Source organism: Cryptomeria japonica, chromosome 5 (assembly GCF_030272615.1).
Source record: "Cryptomeria japonica chromosome 5, Sugi_1.0, whole genome shotgun sequence".
Lineage (NCBI taxonomy): Eukaryota > Viridiplantae > Streptophyta > Pinopsida > Cupressales > Cupressaceae > Cryptomeria > Cryptomeria japonica.
Genome location: NC_081409.1, coordinates 197,068,307 through 197,093,669, shown reverse-complemented (window position 1 = coordinate 197,093,669; position 25,363 = coordinate 197,068,307). Strand labels below are relative to the sequence as shown.

Genomic DNA, 25,363 nt, shown 5'->3' with positions numbered 1-25,363 from the left:
TGTGCAGGAAAAGGAAAAAGGACAGTTTGCTGGTCATAAAGTTCACTAAGATGAGTGGAGATGAATGCGGCTCCCACAAGGGTTGAGCCCAGCTCATGTGGAGAATGGCAAGGTTTCATACAATCAGATCAACAAGACGGCATTTTATGCATCAAGCCCAAAAGATTTTTTATGATAAGCTGGAAAAGGCGTGATTGATCAGACATTTCAACAAATTCAAGTCAGCTGCGTCCTTGGAAATAATATTCAGATTTTAAGAGAATAATGTTTAAATGGCAGCTACAGTTTTCATAAAATATCTATTTTTAATACACAGCATTGAATGGCAGATGACAAAAGGATGGTTTCTAGTGTTTGTTTTTCACCATTTTCAGTCCAAACAGTCATTCAAAGATGCACACAGCAGTAAAGTTATCAAAGGAGTACACAGTGGTCATGATCAGAAAAGGATGTACTTGAATCAGCTGTGAGTGTCAATGGCAATCAACTTTTAGAATGGTGAGACAACCAAAATGGGGGCACATTAAAGATCTACATAGAGCCATTAAACTTTGTGAACCAGCTATGATAAGCTCAGACCCTGAATATCGCTATCTTGGACCTGGTTTAGAGGCACACCTTTACTACACAGACTCAGAAACATATTCAGCATTCATTGCCAATACTGATCAAACAAAAGATTTAGCTACAACATTTAATGGAAACACTTATAGCTTGTCTGCATGGTCTATGAGCATCCTTCCGGATTGTAAAAATGTTGTCTTCAATACAACCCTTCCAGAATCAAAGGAAGGATTTACATGGATTGGGAGCTTAACTTTGGGTGATTACCACTTTAGAGATTTCAGAGAGATCAGTGTTGAGAGGCGGTACATAACATCACTTTATTTTGCCATTGTTACCATGGCTACTGTTGGTTATGGTGACAAACATGCTGTGAACACAAGGGAGATGATATTTGTTATGATATATGTTTCATTTGACATGATTCTTGGTGCCTATTTGATTGGTAACATGACAGCACTAATTGTTAAGGGATCCAAGACTGAAAGATTTAGAGATAGAATGACCGATCACATAAGATACATGAATAGAAATAAGCTTGGGAGGGACATAAGGGCACAAATTAAGGGCCATGTGCGTTTGCAGTATGAGAGTAGTTATAGTGAAGCTATTGTTCTTCATGATATTCCAATAGCTATTCGTGCAAAGGTCTCCCAATCTTTATATATGTCAGAGGTTGAACAGGGCCTCTTTTCAAGGGATGTAGCTCTGAATTTATAAGTCAGATTGTAACGAGATTGCATGAGGAGTTTTTTCTTCCTGATGAAGTCATAATGGAGCAAGGAAATGCAGTAGATCAACTTTACATTATTTCTAGTGGTTCTTTGGAAGAAATACTTGCTGCTGGGGATGGATTGGAGGATACTATTTCACGGCTTGAACCACATAGCATATTTGGTGAAATTGCTGTGCTTTGCAAGATTCCACAGCCTTACACAGTTCGTATTTGTGAGTTGTGTAGGCTATTGCGACTAAAAAAAAAAAACAATCTTTTGTTAATATTCTACAACTTTATTTCAAAGATGGACGACAGGTCCTAACCAACCTCCTTGAGGGAAAGGAAACAGATCTGAGAAACAAGCAGCTGGAATCAGATATCACTCTTCTAATTGCAAAGCAAGAAGCCGAATTAGCATTACAGGTAAACAGCGCTGCTTACCATGGTGATTTATATCATCTAAAGAATTTGATTAGGGCTGGTGAAGATCCAGCTCGGGCTGACTATGATGGAAGGACAGCTTTGCATTTGGCTGCATCTAAAGTATATGAAGAAACACCAGAAGTCTGATTCAAACAACCCAGAGAAGCTAGGCAAGGCAGGCCTCCAAACAGTGAAATGGAGAAGTTGCACAATTACTCAGAAAAATGGAAAACACAGCAGTTCGAAGTATTATTCTCATAATTATGATAAAAAGGGGAAGGATAATCCTGCAGTGCTGAGTTGATAGCTTACAGAAAGTGCAACAAATCACATAAGTAGATTTTTACAAATAGAAGCAAATGAAAAGCAAGTTCGAATGCCATGAAATGATTCTGAAAAAAGGAAAAAAAAAGCCATGCATATTTCATTGAACACGATTTCTCTTTCCAGAATCGGTAAGGAGTGGTGAACCTGTGAAGAATAGCAGATGCAAGGTGAAAGGATCGCGCCCAGCAAGGAGGGAGTCACCTCGAACGCCCAGAAAATGCTCAGAAACGCAAGAGATTTCCATGGCGGCTCCCTAAAATGGACCCGAAACTAGCAAAAACGCAGACAAAGAGCAGGCCATAAGCAAAAAAGGAGGCCCAGCAGTCATTTCGGCACCCAGAACAGAGAAGAAACCGACATTTTTCTTCTTTCCACGCCCAGCTCAAACCCTAGCGGCGCCCAAAAGGATGCAGAGCCAGTTTCCAGAATTGTCGAAAGACAAAAGTGAAGAGGCAAATGGAGATTTTAGGGTTATGTTTCCCTTAAAATGTCTTCACAAAAAAAATCATTTTTTATTCCCTTCTTTCCTATGCCACGCATTATGCATGGAGGCCACATAGTAAGGTTCGCATATGCTTCTAAGTGATTTTAATCACTTTAACACTTTGTAAATCTTTTGCTTCTTAAGTGATCTTATATCACTTAGTTCCCCCCCCCCCTTGCAAATTTCTTAGCAAGTTAACACTTAAAACTCAAAAATACGCCCTCAAAGATGTAAGCATATGTTTTTAAAGTTTTCCTTTTTATTAAAAAATTTATTATTATTTGATCAAACATAGGTTTGATTTTATTTTATTTTATATTTAAAAAATAATAAAATATAATAAATTTTTTTTTTTTAATTTATTAAAGTGTAAATCAAACACTTTTATTAAATATATTTTTTTTATTACATTTTATTATTTAATAAATAAAAATAATAAAATTGTCTTATTAAGGTGGTTTATTCACTTTAAATAAAACAGTTCTATTATTTTTATATTATTAAAACTTTTAAATATAAAATGAAAATAAAGTCAAACAAATGTCTGACCAGATAATAATAAATCTTTTTTTTAAAAAAAAAAATCACTTTATTAGATATTTTGTTTGGACAAAGGGAGGGATATTTTTGCATTTATGAGGGCTTGCAGGTCTGTCAGGGGCATTTCAGGGTCATTTATGTTGCATTTATGAGGTTTTATAGTTGCAGAATGGATGATTTAACCTTTTGGCTCAGGTTTATCCCTTTTCAGATATTTTTGAGGCTCAAATAGTAGGTTTTTTGAGTTTGCTCGACCTAAAATGAGGAGGTGGAGTCTTCTTGATAACTTTGGAAAAAGGCATATATACTGGGAGCCTTCATTTTTGTAAGGGTTCTGATTCATTCATCTTGGAGCAGACTGTAATTTTTTAGTTCTCTCTGCAAGAAGGGATGTCTTTGTAACACATTTTCAGGAGTTATAAAGCTTGGTGATACCTGTTTGGCAAGGATAATAGCTTGGTTTGCTTCTCTACTTCTCATCTTTCTCTGTTACTGCATCTTCAGGGTTAGTTCTTTGGTGGTTGGCTTTTGCCCCCCTTAAATTTTCCATTTCCTTTTGATGCCTTATGCAGAAACATATATACTACTTGCAGGTCATAAGCTGTGTTTTAATGATTAATAGTCTTAGGTTGTGAAAATGATTTTTCCCTCTTAGGACTGTGATTATCCAGCCTGCTTATGAAGCATTGATGCAAGGGTCATGGGTTGTTGGTTAGTGTAAAAAGGGGTTTATTATCATTGTTGTACTGTGTGTCCTTTGCTTAGTTAGATTTCAAAAATATCATCTGGTGCAATCACCTTAGATTCAAATTTTAGTTTTCCATTTTCTCTCCCTTACTCTTTTCCCTGAAGAAATTGTTAGTTTAGATGCAGAATCTGAAAAGAACCAGCTTACTCTGGAGGTTCACTCCATTTTTTAGGCAACCCACAGGCCTAGGAGGGTTCCCATGTGTCACAAGCCTGCTGAGTTGATAGCTTAGCAAACAGGGGTGCAAGTTCAAGTGATAACAGTTTTTGGCACGCCCGGTGGGACTGAGAGCACAATTTTTCAGCCCTTAGAGGATGTTTTATGGTGCTGTTTGGTGTGTACAACAGTAATTTTAGTCTTTCAGAGACATTCTTACAACATACCTGGCGACTCTGATTTCTGGTTTAGTAAAGCCAGTGCACTTTTGCTTATGAGAAGGATACAAACCTGGAGTAATTCTTTATCCTTCGAATTTTTGCAGTTATCCCCTCCTAGAAGAAGAGGGAGGGTAGTTGAGAAACAGAAAGAGAACCGTGTTTATTCCAGGAGAGCTAAGTCTACTCCCCCTGCTATCAGGGCTCAAACTGTGTCACAAATAATCCCAGTAATCATGATTCCAGCAGGCAGAAATCAGCCATGTGTTGCATTTAACCAGGGCAGCCCACTGAATTTAACACAGCATGATGATATTCCAGTGGCTGCTTTAAAAAGCTTACCATATTTTCATGGTGAAGATCAAATTACCCCAGCTGAACACATAAAAGATGTTGCAAACTTATGCGCTGTTCACCATGTGACAGAGGAGAATGTTGCAGTCAGATTGCTTGCAGCATCTTTCAAGGGTAAAGCCTTGCAATGGTTCAGAGGCCTTCCTATTAATTCTATTGCGACATGGGACCAGTTGGGTAACCAATTATGCAGTTTCTTCGAGGACAAATCAGACCATTTGTCGCTAATGGAGCAGCTGTCAACAATAAAGAGGGCTCCCCACGAAGTCATGTCAGATTTCAGCCACCGTTTCCAGAAAACTTGGGATAGAATCCCGCAAACGGTAAGACCCACAGCTGACCACGCCTTCTTATACTATTTAAGAGCTTTGAATAGTGATATCTCAGTGATGGTGCAATCGATGGGAGGCACTTCATTGCCCCAGGCCTATTCTATAGCCATTAGAGCAGAAAACAACCTTATACAGGCTGGTAAAATTGCCCCAAGGCCTGCTCTGCCAATTTTTCCTACCATCCAGCCACCGATAGCAATGCAAATACCTCCTATAGCTATCATCCCAACTGCACCAGCCTTACCAGCACCAAGTTCTCAGTCGGTTAGACCAGAGAATAACTTTCCGGCACAATCAAGTGATTTACAGGAGATAAAGGGACTGCTGCAAACATTTGGCAGCGAAATAGTAAACTTGAAGAGGCAGCAAAATCAAGGTTTCAGGCCTTACCAACCTCCATTCCAGTCTAATTATCAGCAAAATCAGTCAAATAGACCACCTTATCAGCCAAATAATCAAGGCCCAAGACAAGCCTACGTGCCAAGGCCTTATCAAGCTTATAGCCCCAATGCTGCCAGCTCTTCAAAGGAGCTCATGCCCATTCAAAACAATTTGGCACAGGACTTTGACTGGTGTTTTCCCTACAATTTGCCCCATAACCAAAGCACTTGTGCAAATGGGGTGATTAACCAGGCCTTGATGGTCCAAAATAATTCAAGTGGGCAATTGGATACGCCCCATGAAGATTCTATCCAGCAGCAAGGGGATCAACAACCTGAGACAGCTCTTCTAAATTGGCAAGGAGGAGAATTTTGTGGGATTAACCAAGCTGATCCAGCAGCTTTGGTCTATACAAGGTCCAAGAAGAGAGCCATAGAAGGAGGGAAGCAATTGGATAATAATCAAACCTTGATACACCAGCTGCCGAACTTGGATCAGAATGCTGCTGTCCCATCAACCACTGAAAATGTCAGGCAATCGCCAACAAGTCAGCCCTTGGTAGGCAAGAAGCAACCTAATCCATCAGTCCAAACAGCTGCTGCTCAAGGTGAGGTTGCTGCCCCTAAAATACAAGCAAAGTCAAATGCGTCTTTCAATATTCTTGATCATATGAAGAAAGCAAACGTATCCATGACTATGTGGGATTCCTTGTGTATCCCCGGCCAAAGGGACTTACTCCAATCAGCCTTGTCAAATTTAGATATATTTGAAGAACTTAAGGAAGATAAACCCAAGGCTGTGTTGACCAATGCTGCTACAAATGATAAAGAGAAAGAAGCTTCAAAGGTTAAACCCCCACCCTTTTATGTATCTTTAATCATTGGAAATCAATTAGTACATAACTGCATGATAGACTCGGGTGCTAGCAGTTCGGTCATGCCCAAGCAGATTGTAGATAGGTTGGGGATCAAATACGAGCCTTTAGAAAAAGGAGTTGTCCAATTAGACGGGACTGCTGTTAACACAGTGGGAGTTATTAAAAACCTGAGTTTAACCCTTCATGCTTGCCCAAATTTCTCTATTCCACAAGATATTTACGTTATAGAATTGCCTCCTTATTTCGCTATATGCTTATCAAGAGATTTTACTGCAAAAATAGGAGGTTACTTATCTTCAGATTGGTCCCATATGCTGTTTAGGACTAGGTATGGCACAAAAGTCACTGTAAGGTCAGAACCTATAGCCAAGGATCATATAGAACCTTACAATCCGCCCCCCCTTAATGCCAATTTGATTGCAAGTGAATGTGAAGAGGAATCTGCAGTTGAAGAAGGCAATACATCCACAGAAAGTATACCTGATATCCTTCTTGATGAGTGGGCAGCTCAGACCCACGTTGCTGTTCCATGTGAACAATGTGAAGAGACTGATTTTGGTGTTTTTGTGATACTTGAGGCTGATCCTTTCATGCCTGATATAGAAAAAAATCCAGAACAACACGGTAATCAGCAAGATTGTGAGCTGTGGGAGCTTTTTTTTGATGGCTCAAGGAACAAAGTTGGTACCGGTGGTGGATGCATGCTTGTTTCCCCAAGAGGTGAGAGATACTATTCAGCTTTCAGATTTTGTTTCAGCTGTACTAATAATGTTGTTGAATACGAGGCTCTTATCCACGGTTTGGAATGGGCAAGACAGAGAGGTATTAACTGTCTGAAAGTTTCTGGGGACAGCGAGTTAGTTGCTAATTAGGTAAGGAATATTTGTCTTACAAAGAATGATTTGCTTAAGTATTATAAGCATAGGGTGTGGGACCTCTTAGAAGGATTTGATGCCTTCAATCTGATATCCATACCCAGAAATCAGAATAAGTGTGCTGACAAATTAGCAGCCATAGGGGCAGAATATGATATTCCCAAGGAAATTGGTAGCAATGGTAGTCATCAGCAAGTAAAGATTGTTATTAGGCCTGCTGTACCAGATAATGATATACATTGGCAGGTTTTTGAGAGTGACCAGCAGATTGTGAGTTTCCTAAGAGAGGAAGCTGAGTTCTCTCATACTAACTAGAAGAAACTACAACACCAGTATGGTGACCAGATCATTCAGCTGAAAGGTAATAAGTTACCCAAGGGATTGGTCTCCTTGGAATCCATCTTCAATTCTGACGATCAAGTTAGGAAAGAAAGGTCCAGCATTCAAATTGATCAGAACCACTATGAAGAAGTTGAGATTTCGAGAGGTAGGTTTCTTAAACTTGGCAAATTTCATACCAAAGGAAAAGAAGCAGCTTTTGTATCCCTCTGTCAAGAATTTAATGATATATTTGCTTGGCAATATTCTGATTTGAAGGGATTTGACCCTGAGCTTGCACAACATACAATAGAACTCGAGCCTAATTCCAAACCAGTGAGACAAAAACAGAGGCCAATAAATCCCAAATTGGAGCCCCTGATGAAAAAGGAATTAGACAAGCTGATTGAGAGTGCCATAGTTTTTCCCATCAAGCATACTTCGTGGGTTTCAAACTTAGTTCCGGTAAGGAAGAGAAATGGTGAAATCAGGCTCTGTGTGGATTTTAGAGACCTTAATCGAGCCTCACTGAAAGACCATTATCCCTTACCTTCTATGGAGCAGATTTTGCAAGTAGTTTCAGGTTCTGAGATGTTTTCTCTGTTAGATGGTTTTTCCGGTTATAACCAGATTTTAGTCAAAGAGGAGGACCAGTACAGGACAGCTTTTACTACTAAATGGGGCACTATGGCCTATAAGAAGATGCCTTTTGGGTTGTCCAATGCAGGGGCAACTTTCTAGCGTGCCATGGATATGGCGTTTCAAGGTTTGATGTATAAAATAGTGCTGGTCTATCTAGATGATATCACAGTGTTCTCAAAAGAAGCAAAGGATCATCTAGACCATTTGAGGCTGATCTTCGAAAGATGCAGACAGTTTGGGATATCTCTTAATCCAAAAAGGTGTATATTTGCTGTCCATGAGGGCAAATTGCTTGGGTACGTGGTATCCAAGCACGGTATTACCATTGATCCTGAGAGGATAAGTGCCATCTTGGCCCTTCCTTTACCAGCTCATAAGAAAGGTCTGCAGAGCTTCATAGAGAGAATTAATTTTGTCAGGAGATTTATCCCTGATATTGCAGATTTGCTAAACCCTTTAACTGCTATGTTGAGAAAGAATGTGTCTTATAGCTGGACCAAGGAGGGCAAGAGAAGTTTTCAGCTGATTAAAGAAGCGTTAGCCGCTGCCCCTACACTTCTAAATCCTGATTTTTCTAAGGATTTCACTTTGTATGCCTATGGGAATGAAGATTCTATCTCAGCTATGCTGGTACAGCAGAATGATGAAGGCTCGAAACAGCCATTAGCCTTCTTCAGTCAAGCATTGAAGGACTACGAGCTAAGGTACACTTTTGTGGAAAAACATGTGCTGGCTGTTATCAGGAGTTTGAAGAAATTCAAACACATGCTATCTAACAATAGCATTAATTTAATGGTTGCTCACCCAAGCGTAAAAGAGTTTCTATTGAGCAGGGATCTCAATGACAAGAGGGCTGGTTGGGTAACCAAGGTCATGGAGTATGACGTCAAAATTCAGGTTACCAAGCTGGTCAGAGGCAAAGGCTTATGCGAACAGCTTGCTGATGGCATTTCTAGTTTGCCAAAGTATGAACAGGAAGCTGTTCTAACACTGCAAGGTGACGAGTAAGCATCAGTTGGGACTCCTACTGCTGATTGGGTGCAGGAAATGACTCATTTTCTGCAAACTGGTGAGTGTCCTGAGTTGCTGGACAGAGCTAAAAGAAGGTATTTCAGACTGCAGTCTATACCTTATACACTCCTTAATGGCATCTTGTTTCGTAAAGATTTTAATGGTGTGTTGCTGAGATGCGTTGGGCCTGACCAAATAAGTAAGCTGCTGCATGATTTTCATGAGGGATCAGCTGGGGGCCATTTTTCACCGAGAGCAACAGCTCTTAAGGTGATGAAGGGTGGCTATTATTGGCCCACATTATTCAGAGATGCACACGTATGGGTCAGAAAGTGCAAAGAATGTGCCATGTTTGCTGGCAAAATGGGATTGGCGGCTTTGCCTTTGCAGCCAATTCAGGTGGAACAGCCTTTCATGAGGTGGGGTTTGGACTTTATTGGAGTGATAAACCTTGCATCCAGCGCTGGCCATAAGTGGATACTTATAGCCACTGACTACTTCACCAAGTGGACTGAAGCAGTAGCACTTAAAGAGGCAAATGAGACCGCTGTCCTAAATTTCTATGAAGATCTGGTTCCCAGATTTGGGGTACCGGAGTCCATAATTTCAGATAATGGGCTCGCTTTTGTTGGTCTTAAAATCTCTGATTGGGCTGTCAAGAAAGGGATCTACCTAAATACGTCTTCCAACTATTATCCGCAAGGCAATGGCCAAGCAGAATCGACTAATAAAAATCTGATTAGGATCATTAAGAGGACTATGGAAGGCAACCAACGGGTTTGGCATACTCAGTTAAAATCAGCCTTATGGGCTGATAGGATCACCCCAAAAAGGTCCACAGGACAATCACCTTTTATGCTGGTCTACGGTAAGGAAGCAAGGCTCCCTATTTCATCCGAGCTTCCAGCACTAGACCTGGCAAATCAGTTGGACTCACTGGAGGAGGGCCCCCTTACAGTGAGATTAGCTCAATTGTTTGAGCTAGAAGAGACTAGAAAGGACGCTTTGAATAAAATAGAGCAGCATCAGGCTCAGATGAAGCGATCATTTGACAGAAGAGCGTCTCCAAGAAGCTTCCAGGAAGGAGATGTGGTGCTGAAATGGGACACCCTCAAAAGCAAGCCTGGAAAGCATTCCAAGTTCGATGCATTTTGGAGCGGGCCTTACATTATTTTTGAATGTAAGCAGCACAACGCTTTCCAGCTCTCCAAGATGGACGGTAACGTGGAGCCAATCCCGGTCAACGGGATTCACCTCAAGCATTGCTTTTGAGGTATGATTGCAGCTCATATATAATAGAGTAGGTTGTGGATGTTGAATAAGTGCTGCTGCACAATTAGCTAGTTGCTGTCTAGTTTTCCCTAAGCGCTTCGTGCGCAGTTAGATGTTAGTTGTTTCAGTTTTGTGGAGGAAAGGCTGCTGTAAGCTACCACAGTTTGATGAAGATGATACCTACCATATGAAGCAGTGAATACATTCCACTGCCACACATCATACATATCCACCTCATAAAGCTGGGACAGCTCACAGCAGTCTTTTAAGGATGCTTTTGGTGAGGTTTTTTTTACTTAGAGCTGAGTTTCAGTAATGCAAGAGAGTGCTTTTCAGAGGTGCTTTGTCGCTGACCCGTCCTAATCTATCAAATACACATGTAGAATTCATGATAGCAGTCTGTCAAGACCGCTACCATGAACCCCACACCTATACTCAATAGGCTATGACAGGTTCAGAGGGGGAAAGAGAGAGAGTTTTGCAGTATTATGATGCATTTTTTCCAATTTTCACAAAGGTTGCAAGTGATTCTGTGCCCAATGAATTTTCAAGGCAGCTGGTCAAGCTGTTTAGCAGGCAAACATATAGCAGATGTCGCCAAAAATGTTACCTATTTTTCGCTCCTGGCTGAAAAATAGGTTGAGAAATGCTAGCATGAAGAAAGGAAAGCTAGTGTTTACTAATTCTCTATTTTTGTGTTTTAAAGATGGTGTTTCTAAGTACTTCTAGTCTGTAACAACAAAGAGAGAAACATCTCATTGCAAAAGAAAAGTATTTTATTCATATTCAAAATTGCGTCCCACACAAAGAGCCGTGGGACTAGCTACGTGCATCCAGTGCAGAAAGGAAATATACATATATGTATGCAAGTACAAAGGAAAAATGAGGAAAGGCATGTCAAGAATGGAACCAGTCATTGCCTGAATGACTGGAACAGTTGAGGTACGCTCGTCGTCGCCTTTGTCTTGCTGCTCCACCCTGGTCCGTTGAGGCTTTCCTTCTGATATTTGCAAAAGTTGAAACAAACAATGTGTTAGAACATTTTCTTCTAAGCAATAGCTGGCTGCATTTCTGACATATGTACTAATGCACGCATATATATATATGATCCCTACATACATCGAATGCATATAACTCGCATCACAAAGGAATCTCCAAAGGCAAAAACTCAGATCAAAGGAAAGTCACCATAAATATGCATTTTTGCTAACAGGTTTGTTTCATGTGCAGGAAAAGGAAAAAGGACAGTTTGCTGGTCATAAAGTTCACTAAGATGAGTGGAGATGAATGCGGCTCCCACAAGGGTTGAGCCCAGCTCATGTGGAGAATGGCAAGGTTTCATACAATTAGATCAACAAGACGACATTTTATGCATCAAGCCTAAAAGATTTTTTATGATAAGTTGGAAAAGGCGTGATTGATCAGACATTTCAACAAATTCAAGTCAGCTGCGTCCTTGGAAATAATATTCAGATTTTAAGAGAATAATGTTTAAATGGCAGCTACAGTTTTCATAAAATATCTATTTTTAATACACAGCATTGAATGGCAGATGACAAAAGGATGGTTTCTAGTGTTTGTTTTTCACCATTTTCAGTCCAAACAGTCATTCAAAGATGCACACAGCAGTAAAGTTATCAAAGGAGTACACAGTGGTCATGATCAGACAAGGATGTACTTGAATCAGCTGTGAGTGTCAATGGCAATCAACTTTTAGAATGGTGAGACAACCAAAATGGGGGCACATTAAAGATCTACATAGAGCCATTAAACTTTGTGAACCAGCTATGATAAGCTCAGACCCTGAATATCGCTATCTTGGACCTGGTTTAGAGGCACACCTTTACTACACAGACTCAGAAACATATTCAGCATTCATTGCCAATACTGATCAGACAAAAGATTTAGCTACAACATTTAATGGAAACACTTATAGCTTGTCTGCATGGTCTATGAGCATCCTTCCAGATTGTAAAAATGTTGTCTTCAATACAACCCTTCCAGAATCAAAGGAAGGATTTACATGGATTGGGAGCTTAACTTTGGCTGATTACCACTTTAGAGATTTCAGAGAGATCAGTGTTGAGAGGCGGTACATAACATCACTTTATTTTGCCATTGTTACCATGGCTACTGTTGGTTATGGTGACATACATGCTGTGAACACAAGGGAGATGATATTTGTTATGATATATGTTTCATTTGACATGATTCTTGGTGCCTATTTGATTGGTAACATGACAGCACTAATTGTTAAGGGATCCAAGACTGAAAGATTTAGAGATAGAATGACCGATCTCATAAGATACATGAATAGAAATAAGCTTGGGAGGGACATAAGGGCACAAATTAAGGGCCATGTGCGTTTGCAGTATGAGAGTAGTTATAGTGAAGCTATTGTTCTTCATGATATTCCAATATCTATTCGTGCAAAGGTCTCCCAATCTTTATATATGTCAGAGGTTGAACAGGTGCCTCTTTTCAAGGGATGTAGCTCTGAATTTATAAGTCAGATTGTAACGAGATTGCATGAGGAGTTTTTTCTTCCTGATGAAGTCATAATGGAGCAAGGAAATGCGGTAGATCAACTTTACATTATTTCTAGTGGTTCTTTGGAAGAAATACTTGCTGCTGGGGATGGATTGGAGGATACTATTTCACGGCTTGAACCACATAGCATATTTGGTGAAATTGCTGTGCTTTGCAAGATTCCACAGCCTTACACAGTTCGTATTTGTGAGTTGTGTAGGCTATTGCGACTAAAAAAAAAAAACAATCTTTTGTTAATATTCTACAACTTTATTTCAAAGATGGACGACAGGTCCTAACCAACCTCCTTGAGGGAAAGGAAACAGATCTGAGAAACAAGCAGCTGGAATCAGATATCACTCTTCTAATTGCAAAGCAAGAAGCCGAATTAGCATTACAGGTAAACAGCGCTGCTTACCATGGTGATTTATATCATCTAAAGAATTTGATTAGGGCTGGTGAAGATCCAGCTCGGGCTGACTATGATGGAAGGACAGCTTTGCATTTGGCTGCATCTAAAGTATATGAAGAAACACCAGAAGTCTGATTCAGACAACCCAGAGAAGCTAGGCAAGGCAGGCCTCCAAACAGTGAAATGGAGAAGTTGCACAATTACTCAGAAAAATGGAAAACACAGCAGTTCGAAGTATTATTCTCATAATTATGATAAAAAGGGGAAGGATAATCCTGCAGTGCTGAGTTAATAGCTTACAGAAAGTGCAACAAATCACATAAGTAGATTTTTACAAATAGAAGCAAATGAAAAGCAAGTTCGAATGCCATGAAATGATTCTGAAAAAAGGAAAAAAAAAGCCATGCATATTTCATTGAACACGATTTCTCTTTCCAGAATCGGTAAGGAGTGGTGAACCTGTGAAGAATAGCAGATGCAAGGTGAAAGGATCGCGCCCAGCAAGGAGGGAGTCACCTCGAACGCCCAGAAAATGCTCAGAAACGCAAGAGATTTCCATGGCGGCTCCCTAAAATGGACCCGAAACTAGCAAAAACGCAGACAAAGAGCAGGCCGTAAGCAAAAAAGGAGGCCCAGCAGTCATTTCGGCACCCAGAACAGAGAAGAAACCGACATTTTTCTTCTTTCCACGTCCAGCTCAAACCCTAGCGGTGCCCAAAAGGATGCAGAGCCAGTTTCCAGAATTGTCGAAAGACAAAAGTGAAGAGGCAAATGGAGATTTTAGGGTTATGATTCCCTTAAAATGTCTTCACAAAAAAAATCATTTTTTATTCCCTTCTTTCCTATGCCACGCATTATGCATGGAGGCCACATAGTAAGGTTTGCATATGCTTCTAAGTGATTTTAATCACTTTAACACTTTGTAAATCTTTTGCTTCTTAAGTGATCTTATATCACTTAGTTCCCCCCCCCCCCCTTACAAATTTCTTAGCAAGTTAACACTTAAAACTCAAAAATACGCCCTCAAAGATGTAAGCATATGTTTTTAAAGTTTTCCTTTTTATTAAAAAATTTATTATTATTTGATCAAACATAGGTTTGATTTTATTTTATTTTATATTTAAAAAATAATAAAATATAATAAATTTTTTTTTTTAATTTATTAAAGTGTAAATCAAACACTTTTATTAAATATATATTTTTTATTACATTTTATTATTTAATAAATAAAAATAATAAAATTGTCTTATTAAGGTGGTTTATTCACTTTAAATAAAACAGTTCTATTATTTTTATATTATTAAAACTTTTAAATATAAAATGAAAATAAAGTCAAACAAATGTCTGACCAGATAATAATAAATCTTTTTTTTTAAAAAAAAAATCACTTTATTAGATATTTTGTTTGGACAAAGGGAGGGATATTTTTGCATTTATGAGGGCTTGCAGGTCTGTCAGGGGCATTTCAGGGTCATTTATGTTGCATTTATGAGGTTTTATGGTTGCAGAATGGATGACTTAACCTTTTGGCTCAGGTTTATCCCTTTTCAGATATTTTTGAGGCCCAAATAGTAGGTTTTTTGAGTTTGCTCGACCTAAAATGAGGAGGTGGAGTCTTCTTGATAACTTTGGAAAAAGGCATATATACTGGGAGCCTTCATTTTTGTAAGGGTTCTGATTCATTCATCTTGGAGCAGACTGTAATTTTTTAGTTCTCTCTGCAAGAAGGGATGTCTTTGTAACACATTTTCAGGAGTTATAAAGCTTGGTGATACCTGTTTGGCAAGGATAATAGCTTGGTTTGCTTCTCTACTTCTCATCGTTCTCTGTTACTGCATCTTCAGGGTTAGTCAGTTCTTTGGTGGTTGGCTTTTGCCCCCCTTAAAATTTACATTTCCTTTTGATGCCTTATGCAGAAACATATATACTACTTGCAGGTCATAAGCTGTGTTTTAATGATTAATAGTCTTAGGTTGTGAAAAGGATTTTTCCCTCTTAGGACTGTGATTATCCAGCCTGCTTATGAAGCATTGATGCAAGGGTCATGGGTTGTTGGTTAGTGTAAAAAGGGGTTTATTATCATTGTTGTACTGTGTGTCCTTTGCTTAGTTAGATTTCAAAAATATCATCTGGTGCAACCACCTTAGATTCAAATTTTAGTTTTCCATTTTCTCTCCCTTACTCTTTTCCCTGAAGAAATTGTTAGTTTAGGTGCAGAATCTGAAAATAACCAGCTTACTCTGGAGGTTCACTCCATTTTTTAGGCAACCCACAGGCTTAGGAGGGTTCCCATGTGTCACAAGCCTGCTGAGTTGATAGCTTAGCAAACAGGGGTGCAGGTTCAAGTGATAACAGGAGTTAGCATAGTTAAAATAGTCAGGTTCTGTGGATGCTTACATCGTCGAGTTTCAGCGTTTGTCTGTACTTGTTACTGATATCTCTCCGAGGAGATTGGTGGTGTTATTTTGTGATGGGCTTGCTGATCCATTACGTGGTTGGGTGAAGGGACATGATCCACTCACCTTAGCAGAAGCAACTAAAAAGGCACGTGATTTAGCCCCTTCGGTATACAAAGGAAAATACCATTCAACAGATTCTTCCTACCGCAAGGACAAAGACAAAAAACCATTTCAGAAAGAGTATAACAAACCCAAAGAAGGATTAAAAGGACTAGACAGTGAAACCTTGAATGAACTTCAAAAGAAGAAACTGTGCTTCCAGTGTAGAGAGCCTTGGGACTTATCTCATAAATGCCCTCTCAAGGCTAAGGCAAATCAAATGGAGTATTTTTCAGCAGAGGAGTCAGAGTCAGAGGGGGAGGATCAGCACTCCGACTCAGATGAGGGTAACACGATAGAGGAGAGCAGCATTCCTAAGGAGGATAGATCGTTGGCACGCTTGACAGGGGCCCAAAAGGCAATCACATTTAAGGTCAGGGGTACTATCCAGGGGCAGAAAGTGATATCTCTCATTGACACTGGGGCTACACATAACTTTATAGATACACAGTTGGTAGCCAGGAGAGGCTTACAGACAGAGGAGCATGATGGTTTTAGAGTCATGGTGGCTAATGGCCAAAAGCTATTATGTACTCAGAAGGTTTCAAATCTTCACATTAGATTTGGAGATGGCTATGAGTTGGAGGATGATTTCTATGTTGTGGACATGGGAGAGTACGACGTCATCCTCGGTATGACATGGATGGCATCGCTGGTTGAGTTCACTTTCAACCTAGCGAAGTTGGAAATGAGGTTTCAGCATGAGGGTAGGACTGTTGTACTCAGGGGACTTTCAGATGGGAGTTGCAGGGTAGTCTCTTTGAGGAGAATGGAGAGACTTTTTCGTCATAATGACATAGAGTGGGCAACAGAGTGCTTAGTTATGTCATCTTCACTAGAGCCTCGAGTGAAGAGTCATCCACCAGATATACAGGGGATTCTTGACAGACATGCCAAGGTATTCAGTGATATTCCTCATGGGGTTCCTCCTGACAAGGGTGCAGAGCATGTTATTGAGCTCGAGGAGGGATCCAAACCAGTGATGATCACTCCTTATCGTCATCCTAAGAAACACAAAGATGAGATAGAGAAGGCAATTAAGGAGTTGTTGGAGATGGGGCACATTAGGCCTAGCAAAAGCCCATTTGCTTCAGCAGTAGTACTGGTGAAGAAGAAGGATGGGACGATGCGCATGTGCATCGATTACAGGGCATTGAATAAGAAAACAATTAAAAACAGGTATCCCATTCCTAGGATTGATGAGCTGATTGATGAGTTGCATGGGGCATGCTTCTTCACCAAAATTGATTTGCGATTCGGATACCATCAGATCAGGATGAGAGCAGAGGACATTGAGAAAACAGCCTTCCGATGTCACTATGGCCACTTTGAGTTTATGGTTATGCCATTTGGACTAACCAATGCACCTGCTACATTTCAGAGTTGTATGAACCAGGTATTCAGGGAGCAGTTGAGGAGATTTGTCTTGATCTTCTTTGATGACATCTTGGTTTTCAGTAAGACCTGGGAGGAACATTCACAACATTTGGAGGAGGTATTATCTATCCTAGAGAGAGAGTCTTTATATGCCAAGGAGTCTAAGTGTGAGTTTGGTATGACAGAATTACTATACCTTGGGCATATTATTAGTGCAGATGGAGTTCGAGTAGACCCTGAAAAGATTAGAGCTATAGTTGATTGGCCTACTCCTACGAACCTCACACAGCTTAAGGGATTCTTTGGTTTTTGCGGATTCTACAGAAGGTTTGTTAAGGGTTTTTCACAGACGGCAGCGCCTTTGACAGATCTCACCAAGAAAGGGGCCTTCGTGTGGACAGGGGCAGCACAGAGGTGTTTTGAGCATTTCAAGCAGGTAATGTCTTCATGTCCAGTTCTAGCTCTACCAGATTTCACGAAGCCTTTTGAGCTTCATTGTGATGCATCGGGTGATGGGATTGGAGCAGTATTGATGCAGGAGAAGCATCCCATTGCATTCGAGAGTAGGAAGCTCCGAGGAGTTGAGAGGAGTTATTCTGTCTATGACCGGGAGATGTTGGCCATAATGCATGCATTGGCCAAATTCCGATCATATTTGGTAGGTGGGCGTTTTGTGATCAAAATTGATCACAACAGTATTAAATACTTCATGAACCAGCGTGATCTTAATGACCGGCAACAGAAATGGGTTACTAAGTTGCAGGCTTATGACTTTGACATAGAGTTTGTCAAAGGTAAGAAAAACGTGGTGGCTGATGCCTTATCTCGGAGACCTCACTTATGTGCTCTGGCAGAGATTTCAGGAGATTGGAGAGATCGGATTATAGCAGAGTATGTCGGAGATGCTTGGGCTTCTGGATTGATTTCAGGTACTATACAGGATGATCGCTATGAGGTGATAGATGGATTGATCAGAGTTCAAGACAGGGTTTATTTGATTCCGTCATCACATTTGAGAGAGGTGATACTGAAGGCATTTCATGATGCACCCACAGTTGGGCATCCGGGGATCTTCAAGACCTACAGGCAGATCCGAGAGCGGTTCTCATGGAGAGGGCTCAAGGACGATGTTCAGAGGTATGTCAGGGAGTGTGCGGTTTGTCAACAGAATAAGGGAGAGCACACATTTCCTGCGGGTTTATTACAGCCCTTGCCCATTCCTGATAGGAAATGGGAAAGTATTTCGATGGACTTCATCACTGGTTTACCACGAGTGCAGGGAAGGGATTGCATCTATGTGGTGGTGGACCGCTTGACGAAGTTCGCTCACTTCTTTGCTATTCCGTCCATTTACACAGCAGCACAGGTGGCAGATCTTTTCTTTAGAGAGATATTCAGGTTACATGGGTTGCCCAGATTCATTGTCAGTGATCGGGATAGTAAGTTTATGAGTGTTTTTTGGCAGGAGTTGTTTAGGTTGTGTGGTACAGATCTTACACCTAGCACTAGTTATCATCCGCAGACAGATGGGCAAACAGAGATTGTGAATAAATGGGTGGAGGGATATTTGAGGAACTATGTAACTGCACAACAAAAGGCTTGGGTCAGATGGTTGCATATGGGAGAGTATTGTTATAACACCACTTATCATATGTCCATCAGGATGACTCCTTTCATGGCACTTATGGTTATGACGCACCTAGCTTCATGGATTTAGTTTTGGGGGACAGCAGAGTGCCCAAAGCCAAAAACTTATTGCAGGATAGTCAGGACATCCTGAAAGTGCTCAAGGAGAATATACAGCAGGCCCAGAATCAACAGAAATTGTACGCTGATCAGCACCGAATAGAGCGCAGTTTCGAGGTAGGGGATATGGTTTACTTGAGGCTACAACCATATAGACAGTCATCACTCAAGAAGAGCGGAGCTGAAAAGTTGAAGCCTAGATTTTATGGTCCCTACAGGGTGATTCGCAGAGTGGGCGAAGTCGCCTATGAGCTTGAGCTTCGAGAGGGCAGTCGGGTGCACAATGTGTTTCATGTGTCTAGGCTTAAGAAAGCCATTGGTCAGAGTGTAGTGCCTTCTGCAGATTTACCCCCTTTGGATGAGGAGGGGAAGCTTGTGTTAGTACCCGAAGCTATTCTGGATGTCAGGGAAAGGACACTCAGGAACAGAATCGTTAAGGAATACTTGGTGAAATGGAGAGACCTGCCAGATGAGGATGCTACATGGGAGAATGAGCAGGTATTGCAACATTCAGGACCGAATTTGCTTGAGGACAAGCAATTTCAAGGGGGGCGGACTGTAATGTCCCTTTTTTAGCGCAACATGATATGGGGTGTCATTAGCCTATTCTGACACGGTCCCGAAGGCTAACAAGGACATTGGTGGGATCCTGAGGTGTTTTGGCCTAGGTGTTTTCGATTTCAGGCCAATCGGTGCTGCTCTGACAGGGTTTCTAGACACTTACTATTTATAGTAAGTTAGTCTCCAAGCAGTGACTTGAAATTTTTAGTGTTTCCCTGGTTGGCATAATTATCAGTAAAAAATATTTGAAGGCGACAATGGTTTAAAGGGATTATCAACAATGTTTTAATATTTAACGATAAAGTGTAAAGTTAAATTAAATATTTAACTTTATCGTTATATTATAAGGTTGGGGATATAAAGTAATGTTTAAAATATTAAAAGTTCCCTTTAATGTGTACATTGTGGGAAATAATATTTTATTCTAAAATGTATTATCCCACATTTAGGAAATGAAGTGTTTGCATCCAGGAGGAAGATATAAATGGAGGTTGAGAGCTCTCTTTTGGGATATGCTGGGATGAGATTAATGTTATACTGTTGGATTTCGTAGAGATCTGATTATTGGGCTTGGAGGACGAAATCCCTCTTTGCTAGCGTTCTCTTCGCTGTTGAAAGACACAGTCAGGAGGATTAATGGTGTTTTCATTCAGGAAACACACTGGGCTTCATCTGGTGCTCTCGCATGAAGTTTTTACAGGGGTTTGAAAGTGCAGATTTGAAGATAGTGATTTTGGCTACAGTGCCGCGTGAATAGTGTTTTTGCTACAGTACTGCGTGAATAGTGTTTTGCTACAGTACCACGTGAATAGTGTTTTCCTACAGTACCACATGAATAGTGATTTGCTACAGTGCTGCGTGAATAGTGTTTTTGCTACAGTGCCACGTGAATAGTAAAAATGCTATAGTGCCGTGAATAGTGCAGCTACAGTGTGTGAACAGTGTTTTCAGCAGGTTCTATACTTGTGGAGTTCAGGTTTGAATTTGTTTATTATCATATGGTCTGTAATATTCTTCAGATCTGATTTGTATGCTTGGAGTTGGAATTAAATAAATACCATCAGCATTAATCTTCTTGTTTTTTGGTATTTGATATGTTTGGTTGTTTTAATATTGAATAAACTTTGAAAGCTTTACAATAATATATCAGTTTATCCAATTTATCCTATTGCAAATCAAGAACCAAAAATCCAGTAGTCAGCTTGCAAGCCAACTGTTTGACAAAATTACACTAAGTAAAAAGGACATAAATTTAGTGCCGAACAGGGGGGTGCCCATTACAAAGACACTGAGATACATAGTGCCCCATCTCGTGGCCCTTGAAATACTTCATGTGACTCATTTCTTTCTTCTCCTTGTCCAAAGAATCCAATTCTTCCTCCTTGCCCTTCTAACCCTTCCTAGGTCCACCTTTCTTGCCACCTTTTCTCATCTTCCAGGGCTGGGCTTTGACTCTCTTCTACTCTAGCTGAAACAGTGTCTATATTGGTCTCCTCCAAGATGAAATTATCTGAAAGCTTCTCAAAAGTGTGAAGCTTCTCATGAGCATAGACACTTTGAACAAAAAGTTCACAGGATGGAGAGAACTTATTTAAGGCTATGGATGCCAACTCTTCATCTTCCACCTCAATCCCAATAAGTGTAAGTTGATCAAAAAATTATGTGAGTTTTGATTAGGAAGGTGTCCATAATGTTTGGTGTTCGGCAACATCTTCTGGGAGATGTTCACACTGTAGTAAAGAGTAGTCAAGGCATCATACATGTCCTTTGGCGATTTCTTTTCAATAGTGTGAGTAATCAAATGACATGCTTTGCCTTGGCCATCTTCTTGTTATGTTCAACGAATTGAATAAGATCCACTAGAGGTGAAATCATGTTTTCTACAAAATCCAGATGATCTACTTCTTCCAGGAACATTTGTAACCTACACTTCCAAAGAGTAAATTTTGAAGCTCTCTTTAGGTAGTTGCACTCTTATATATCAAGACTAGTCATGTCTGTAGTTACTGGAACGTGTTGAAACTGAACAAATCAACTAAAAGAAATTAGATTAGCAACCTAACTGGGTGCAGATCAACACTCCAGTCCTTGGAACAATTTACAGAATTCAAAATTACATGCTTTGCCTTGGCCATCTTCTTTGTTTAATGAATTGAACAGGATCAAAGAGAGGTGAAATTGTAATGTTCCCATCTAATCCAGTAAGTAGCCGAACAATAAATGATAACACATCCCTTAGGGAGCAAAGGAGAAAGTATAAAACAACAATTAAACTGTGCAATAATAATTACTAAGTTAGTGATAGACAAAGAAAGCGATAGTATGGAAGAAGGCAACGACTATGCTTAGAATGTGTTAAGGTAAACATCAGTTTGAGAACATGAAGAACTCCTATATGCATCACCACTATAACATCCATCAAACAAAGAAGGTATTGGATGTCCTAATTAGCCATTCCAGATTCAATTTGTGCAAGGTATTTATCGATATTACCAGAGAGTAATAGATCGCTGGACAAGGAAAAATTGTTGAAGGCATTGAGCGATCCATCTCAAAAGAGGGAGTTCATTTAATCAAACAAATATTGACTCATATTATGATTAAGGTATAACCAAGCAATAGCCGATCTGAATTAATGTAGCAGTTATTTAAATAATCATTAAGCATCTGATCATCATCAAGTATCGCTTTGTATTACCAACTAAAGCATATCAATCTTAGGAGGAAGTTGACTAATCCATTGACTAGTAATAACCATTAGTCAGACAGTGTTTTGGAATGATTAAGGCTAACAGTGATTTATGATGACACACCAATTTGTCATGAAAGGTACGATTTAAATCATAAAACCAATCGATGGTAAATCCTCTGTTATGAAGAGGCATGATCGAGGATTATAAAGATAGAAAAACCAATTGTGATTCCTTAATTGATCTCCATTCATTAATAACTTGAAATGATGCGATTAATTTGTAGGAAGAGCCACAAACAAGAAGGGACATGTCCAGTTTGGGTGAAGAGATGCCACTGCTCCCTATTGGGAGGTTTAATAAAAACCAAACTCAAATCAGAGATCATCAATTTTGGAACCTTTTATCTATTTGTATCCCTACGTGGATCTGCTCATTAGAGCATCTTTTGGCTTAAGTGTCAAAACAGGTTGCATACATTTCAGGATTAAAAATCAGAAAAAGCACCATCATTTTTGCAGGCTTCTACAGTCATATCAGAAACAGCACCATTAATATTTGTTGCAAGTATTCATACTCAAATCTGAAACATCCACGTATTGCTTCAAGCAATATCATCATCATATCAACATTGTATATACTTAAAGATTGAAATCAGAAATAGCAATTCATCGCTATAGGCGATTGGAAGACAAATTAGCATACTTCCCACTGTCAAATCGGAGAAGGCTAACATCAAGATCATCTTTGCATAATTATCAGTTTATATCAGATACAGCCATGATCTATATTCAATACAAAAAAATGTTCTTTGAATAATCTTATCAGTTTTTATATAAAAATCTTATCAATTACATTGTTTTAAACACTCATAAGTGGTATCATTAATCATAATTCATAGTAATTATAGAGGCTTGGAGGAAAGAAGTCTCTTGCAATTGATTCTTTAGGTTACTATAAAAGTTGTAGAATACAACCTCACAGAACCCAGTGAATCCCTGTATGCAAATAACCTGTCACAACATTGGAAGATTCACAAAACACAAAGATTGCTTTGAAAACCTAGAGCAGAAGAATGCAACAATAATAATCAGATTGGTTAAGGAATACAAAGGGATCAATCCTTATAAAAGGAGATCAAACCTAAAAGGTAAAACCCTAAAAGCAATTAATAATTAATAATTAATATTCTTAAGTTTAGTTTCTTAAATTTAGCTTAAGTGAAATAGAGAAAAAGTGACTTAATTAATTAAGTAAACTAATACCTTTTACTCTAACACCCCCCTTTAAGATGAAGTTAGGGAGAAGCTAAAAAACAACTAAGGACTAGATGCATGAAAGCCAAAAATGGGTCTCGGCAACAAGGCCTAATGAGGTACCCAAGTACAATGAAATCTCTGTAAAATGGAGAAAAAGGAGAAAACCCTGTGGGAACAAAACTCCTCTCCAAGAAGAGATGAAAGCTCAAGTGAAGGATAAGAAGCCTCCAAACAACAATGTTCCAAAAGATAGGAACAAAAGACGAGCAAGAAGAATCACTGAAGCATGAAGACATTGCAAACACTGTCATCGAATGACTGCTATGATGCTGAAATAAGAACCTCCTCTGAAACAAAAGATGATCAGGATCAAGAAGACATGAATCTGCATGAGTGCCCTTAATGACACTACTCGAATCCGAATCAGATGGCAAACACAGGCAAAACATCTGGAATCCGAAGATATAGATGGCACAAGTACCAACAGTCTGAAGAAATGATCAAATGAAAAATGGAAGGTCGCCTCTGAAAAAGGAGTGCAAGAGTGTCCATATGGTAAGTGTTCCATCTCACCGAAATGCATGGGTAACCAGCTGTTGCATCCGCCTAGTACATAGGAACAAATACTGAATACATAACTCACTCCAACACAAAATCGAGGAAGTATTAGCACCAACAGTAGAAACCCCCCCATAATGCTGACAAGGGAGAGGTATGACAGGTGCACTAAATCTGAAAGCCATAATGTAATGCATGAAGAAGAACCAAGAACATTTGACCGTGCAGACATGAAAGTACAAGCAAATACAAAGGGTCTGCAAACCAAGGCACACATGCATGAGAAAGGTATAAAGGAAAACAAAGACAAACATCAAACCCCCATGGTACTTTATATCATAGTGCAAGTACAATAAGGCACAAAATTGATGTGCAAGATCCTATAATACATGTGCAATACAGAGGCACTTTATCTCAGTGCGATTACAAAATCATAAGTGATTACAATGAAAGCTCAGAATGTTAAAAAAAAGACAATTCTGGAAATACATGAAGAACATCCAAAAAAGAGATCCTATGCAAACGATAAGTTTCCACGATGTCATATGTCCAAGTAATTCACTAGTGTGAAAACACAAAAAACTGAAGAAATTGTACCTGGAGTAAAATCTGGAAAAAGTGCATGGATGGTTGTGAAGAGCTCTAAAACACCTTCCCAACGCTGCTGGAATCACGAAAAACAGAGAAACTGGTGAAAAGTTATGAGCTCGGGATTGAAAACAACACTTCTGACTTCAAATGGCTATGGAATGTACCAACAGCAAAAAAAGGTGATGAAATCCACAAATTTGGAAAGTAGACGAAACCAGCTTTTCGAGGATATCTCGTTTGCCAAAAAACGATATCATATGCCCAAGTTATGGCCAAAAGAAAAAAACCCCTCTTTTAGAGAACAAAGAGGGTCATAGGGGCCATGCAAGTTGTCCGTACCGCGGACTGCACCGCTGATGTCAGCACTGATGTCATGCTTACATCAGCATTGATGCAATGTTCTTTTGCTGCAAAGGGTTGTCTTTTTTTTTTTATAATTAAATTTTTTATTTTATAATGACATGCACTAACTTGATTTTTTTTTTTTAACAAAAAAAATTAAAAACCCAGCAATCAAATTTTTTTTTTACCAGCCAGTTGATATTTATTTTTTTTGAAAATATTTCTGATGCATGTGCAGGTATGGCAGTACGGATTTTTGTGTCTCAAAAAACGTGCCAATAAAAAATCATGTCCCAAATGCCCCTGTCACCGAAAATAGGCAAATTATATATCAAAATTCATGGAATTGGCCTCCGGAAGCCAACTGTGACGTCCTTTTTTGCCCGAATTGCTTCAAAAAACAGGTGCCCCCTGGATCACAAAAAAAACTAAATTTTCAAACCCTCACAGATCTGGCCTCGTGAATCAAAAATTGACAAACAAAAGGTCAATCTTGACTA

At 39.5% G+C, this 25,363-nt stretch overlaps 1 protein-coding gene and 2 pseudogenes across 6 annotated transcripts in view; all 3 read left to right on the top strand.

Moving 5' to 3' along the window:
• LOC131027973 (uncharacterized) overlaps window positions 1-25,363 on the top strand; it is an 82,919-nt gene that overhangs the window by 16,058 nt on the left and 41,498 nt on the right. The gene's annotated exons all lie outside the window — the stretch shown is intronic.
• On the top strand, window positions 496-1,852 carry LOC131875584 (potassium channel SKOR-like; annotated as a pseudogene).
• Window positions 11,959-13,316, top strand: LOC131038866 (potassium channel SKOR-like; annotated as a pseudogene).